Source organism: Tribolium madens, unplaced genomic scaffold (assembly GCF_015345945.1).
Source record: "Tribolium madens isolate multiple individuals breed KSU strain unplaced genomic scaffold, Tmad_KSU_1.1 Scaffold_1;HRSCAF=32;Tcas5.2_LG8, whole genome shotgun sequence".
NCBI classification, from domain to species: domain Eukaryota; kingdom Metazoa; phylum Arthropoda; class Insecta; order Coleoptera; family Tenebrionidae; genus Tribolium; species Tribolium madens.
In genome coordinates this window covers 8,163,868-8,169,867 of record NW_025400984.1, presented here as the reverse complement: position 1 = coordinate 8,169,867, position 6,000 = coordinate 8,163,868, and positions in this window count along the sequence as shown.

Here is a 6,000-nt window from a genome sequence, read left to right as displayed (position 1 = left end):
CAATTAGTTTATTTAAAAAAATTTTTCTTATTGTTTTTGTATTTTAGGCCGTATATAAGCCATCGTAACTAAAAACCAATTTTTATGAGTTACTATAGTTTTTGTTAAGAGACTCAAAATGTTACTTTTATTTAAAAGTTAACGCTATTGAACTATAATCTTTTTTAACTGCCTTTGGCGAAACCGACCCTAAACTAAACTAAACCAGAATATCGTTACGAGTTTTATTCATTTGTCTTATATAATCTGGTATTTTTCGGTTTGAATATCCGGACGAAAAAGACATTTTCTTGTATATGCTTTCAAAAATTTTATGGACTCACTGAAGTCCCTATAATGAGTTTTTTCTGGACTCAAAGTAGTAAAATAATTTAATTTTTTTAAATTAATTTTTTTGTATACGTTCCCGAAAACAGCTGTTTTAGGGACTCTTTTGAGTCCCTAAAATGAGTCTTTTCCGGACTCAATAAAATAGTACGTAAAATGGTTATTTTAGGTACTCAGTCCCCAAAAATAGTTTTTCCGGACTAAAAAATAAAATGGGTGACTATGGTTGCATTTTTTTTTTAATTAATAAGAGGTGTGAATTCGTGTTTTAGGAGCTTTAACAAAAAATGTTGTTTGTAACACGTACCTAAAACGATTTTTCGAACTCACATGCTCGGTTTCACCTCGTCTGTGTACTTGTAACAAAAATAACATTTTTTTTTTTGGGTTCGCTGTGGCTGTTTGAAAAAATTCTTTAACAGTAGTGCAGCAACATCAATTATTCGATTCTTTTCGACTTTTGTGTCGTAAAAGATGAAAAGCCAACCAACATTTTAGTCCTGCAGACAGACGTTTCATGGATTTTATTCCGGCAAATTCGTCCCGGAATCGATGTTCTTTTGAGCCAAAGCACATGGCGCTCTTTTCTTGATACAAGGCGACGTTCCGGTAAATTTACATTGATTTTCAGCATCTGCCAACATGTTTACCAATAGGATTCCGAAGTGCAAATCGTCTCGACTATTGTTATTCGGTAATCCAATATGGAGGTCGTGTGGGATTATAATTTCCATTTATTGGTAGCAATTGTTGCAATTTAAGTAAAAATTGCGAGTCAGATAAGTTCGTGTCATTATTTACAAACACATTTCGGTTTAAAAAATTAATGGTTGGTCGTGGCATAAATTTCCATTATCACAGACATAAATTAAATCAACTTAGGCCATTATCGATACAAATGCCGAAATCTCGTCCATAGAATTCAGCAAACGAGCTCTATCATGCTCGCACCCTGCCATTCATTGAATGGGGTAGGAGCATACTCAGGGTGGCCTATGACATCCGTAAAAATCAACTTTGAAAAGACATGAAAATTCAATCCGAATCTAGCGTGAAGCGTGCAAAAACTAACAGCTGAACGCTAAATATCCCCCCGTCTCTCACGAACTCTAACAACCCCCGTAAAACCATCTCAAACAGTTGCCAAAGTTTAATTTGTGTTGCGTTACCGGATCGGAAAAAATCTATACATCCGATTTAAATAGACATTAATGGTTATTTTTCCGTTAAAATACGGATGAAAATTCGGATAAAGCATGGGTTGGTCTAGTTTAGATCGAAATTGACACGTCTTAAGGGTGGCTCCGGTCATACTTGTCTTACCGAAGCCTAATTGTTTTGTTCTGCCTTTTTAACGGCTTGAATAATCGTGTTTTGTGCGTGAATTACACAAAACTCGACATGGAGACGGGGATTAGGTGCCGTGAAAATTCATTTTGACTGCATATTAATGATATACCTGTCCACGAATTGCTTAGGAGAGGATTCGGGTGTCATCGAAATGAAAACAGCTATTTTACGGGTATAAAACAGCGAAATTGATTTGGAATTGGATTTTGCTTAGATTATCTGAACCAAAATTTCTCAGAATTTTGTTGCCGTTGACCCAGATTTGTCTTTTCGTTGTGTTCGTTTTTCATTATCTTTTAAATTGCACCTGTTGATGTATTACATCCTTGGAGACTTTTAGATTCATGACCTCCCATGGTGGCCCCCCAACAAGCTACAACTCCAAAAACGCCACTTTACTAGGCACTGCCTTCATTGTGTTGTATTGTAGTTTTGTTATTGTCATAGTTTTCCAAACTGCACGATGACAGCTTACAAGATGTATGCGTTTTTTGAGAAATGCAAGAAAACGGTAGCTGGGAATTTGAAATGTCTAAAGCTGTCGGTGATGAATTGGGCCTTACTCTTTTTTTTTAATGTCTGGTGCACAAATAAATGTAAAACATTTTTTTTGTAAATATAAAACTTCCAAATGATTGATTGATAAACAGTTTATCATTGAATTATAATTTATAGAAGGCTGTAATTTAATATAATTGGTCTAATCTATTAATGAAACACATAATCGATTCGATTAGAGGTAATTTTAATAATGAAGCAAATTGCATAAGCTCCGCCTTCTAGGCTTTGGAATCAGTGCTGTTAATGTTGGTGGTTTGGTGTGTATGTGAAGGAGAAATATGTCTAACGGCTAGGTATTTAAATTAGGCTTAATCATATGTTGGATTAAATTAAATTAAATTAAATTGAGATTTAACGCTCTATCAAGATTAGTTTCTACTCTTTATGCACATATTAAGAATTTTTTATAAAAAAAATTTTGATTTCAAATATGACAATTATTTTTGTAGTTTAGTGGTAGGTATTCCAGTATTCGCTTCTAATTTCAGACTATGAAAAATTAGAAGTATCCGCGCTTTCTTCATATCACATCTAGTTTTTCTACAAAATTAAAAACACGTTAATTATATATTTTTAAAGATTAAATTAAATAGTTAGTTAATATACAGGGTGCGCCAGAACTCGCGCCCCAGAGAAAAATGTCAAATGCCGGAGGCAATAGGTCGCCAAAAAGTGGAGCCGAAGAAGTAATTTTTGCTTGCATAAGAAAGTTATTAGACTCTTAAATCCACCAATTCCAGAAGTACATTTTTCTGTTAAATTTGCATTAAAGTAAATAAAGAAACTTGCGTACTTCTTCATGTTTTTCTGGTATCTCACTCTCACTTGCTTCTTTGTTTTATAAGGATAATGCACAAGTTTTCAAGCTCTAAAATTTATTTATCGGTTTGTTAATCTGTATCAGATCGAATAAAAAGTTGAGAAGGAACAATATCTGTGAAGAAGTTTTAGAGAAGTCGGTTCATCAGGAGTTTCTCGAATGTTTCAAAATAATTTTTGATAATTGTTGATAATAATTAACGATTCTGTCTCATTATACTCGTGTACAACCTCTTCAGCGAGAAAAATACCGGAAACTAGCAAGTTATGTCACCCACATCACGATAAATGTCAAACGCAAAATTACAGTAGACCAGCTATTTTTTAAAATTCTGGCCAAATTGGTATTATTTTCGTAACCTAGCAACCGATATAATTTTTCAATCACACCTTGAGGTGCCCTTCTGGGATTGGTGGATTTAAGAGTCGAATAACTTTCTTATGCAAGCAAAAATTACTTCTTCGGCTGCACTTTTTGGCAACCTATTGCCGCCGGCATTTGACATTTTTCTCTGGGGCGCGAGTTCTGGCGCACCCTGTATATTTTTTCAAACATTTTCAAGGGAAATATCAATTTCAGATATTTATATTAGGCCTATTCCGAGTGATATCTTTTGCGTTTGTCCAAAAAATGACCCAAAAATTTGTCTTTGGGTTGATTTTTATACATTTTAAAAATGAATATTATTCAAATATAAAACACTAATACAGTCCATTAATGACCCGAATACAAATGTTAACGCTTTATGAATATAAACTAATCAATATAAATAGGAGTATTATACAGGGTGTCAATTTTAAAACTTGCAATCGGCAATATCTCTAGAACTAAAAAAGTTATTGAGAATCACTCAAAACTGTTTTGGTGGTTTTTAGGGGGAATCAAAATGGCATGGTAAGAAACGCTTCTCCACCCACCCTTCAAGCCACAGCCACCTTAAGTTGAAAATTTTAAATGGCACGACCCTACTTGCGATACATCGTTGGAAAGCCCATAACAAGCGCTTTTCAAAAATGTCATACAACAGCCTATTTGGTAAAGCCATTTTTCTAAAAACGAAGACGTAATTTTTTTTTATTATATTCAAGAGTGGGTGGAAGTGTGTCACTTATCATGTCATTTTAATTCCCCCTAGAAATCATCAAAACGGTTTTAAGTGATTATTAATAACTTTTTTTGAGAGAAATTACCGATTGCAAGTTTTAAAATTAACATAGTGTATATTATATTAAAAGTCGTGTCACAGACATCGCCACTTCTGTCACTTTTCACAATGTATTTTTTTGTATGAAAGAGTAGAGCTTCTTGGCTTAAAATTTGGCTTGTAACACAGATTCTTCTTTTAGACAGAAATTAAATGTTTTTGGCCTATTCCATCTCAAAAAGCGCAGTTGCGATGTTACCAGTGAAGCGATAGCTATTGTACAGACATTATAACCAAATACAACGACTTATTTTAGTATATACACTAGAATTGCCTATGAGTGTTATTGTTGCTGTTGTAATTTACATTTTTCTCACGAAACGTGGCAAAGCTCGCGAAAAGAGATCTGAAATTGGATGGTTTTATTTAATTTAATGAAATAAGTACAAATTACCACTATATATGTATACATTTTTGTTCAAAACCTGATGCGATACAATAAAACGAGTGGTAGTTTGTGATCAGCGCCTCCAAATTAGTAAAAAATGAGAACAACATTTTAAACCTCAAAAATCATGTCCGCCTGTGTTATTATTGATCACTATAACGGCCAAAATACATGTTCTAATATTTTCTTGTTTTTATTTTATTTAATCTTGATAATTGATAATTGATTGAAATCGGAGAATTTTAATGCTTTATTAGTATTGGAAAAGAAAATTTTGAGTTTTTGTCCCAAGAACTTGTATACACACACGATTTTGAAAAAAATGGAAAAAAAATTACAACAAAAAACTGCGATAAAATATAGAAATGTTTTGCGTCTTAGCTTGTGTCAGTAATTATATTTTAAGCTCGTTTTATGCCAGCATGTTTGTATTTACTTATGACCATAACTAATTTCTTTCTTTGCTTACTGTTTTATTGTTTCATAAATATTTATATCTGTGATTATGATAGAACAGAGAAAAATAATAAGACATGATAAGATTCAGTATGTTTCACGCAGGTTTCCGCCAAAAGCGAAGAAAGTCTTTACTTGCTTAAATTATACGGTATTTGTGGTGATTTACAGCCGTGTCTTCACTTTAAATTCTAAAGTTAAGTGAAGCTACCCCGTGCATTCTTGTACTTTATTTGGCAACCTGATTAGTTTATTGCCACGCCATAATTTTAAAAGCCCCTCATACAATTCAGGATTTACTGGTCGACATAAACTCATCATTTCTTTCGACATTTTTACAACACCATGATACCTTCTCTTTTATAAACGGAAGCTACCGAAACGTAATTGTTTTATGGCCGTTTGTGCTACCGTTGTGTTGTGGACACATTTCCGAAAATTTACGCCCCATTTATCCTCCAACAAAGTCGTTTAGAGTTTCAGGGAAACAACGTCGAAGAACCCACGACACGATCGAACTCTCTTAGCTCAATTTTGTAATTTTTTTCAAGTTGTTTTTTTTTTGATTTGCGAAACGGACCAAAGGCGGTGTATAGTAATAAAAGCGGCGATCGGTTCGGAGTCACGCGTCGCTCCATAAAACATAGTTTTAAATTTAAGCAATAATCTGCATCGTTTCCACCCCCGCTCAACGTCTGACTCTTTGAACTTCTGTGTTCTTGGAGATTGTTCCGATGTGCGTGGCGAATCGGCGAGCGCAAATAATTGTCAAAGAATGTGGCACAGGTGGTCTCTATACGACAGTGACGACTAGGAGGAATGTTTTAAGACGTTTTTTACTAAATAATCTTGAGTTTCGTAGTGTCTAAATTTTTAAAAAAATTTTCACATTTT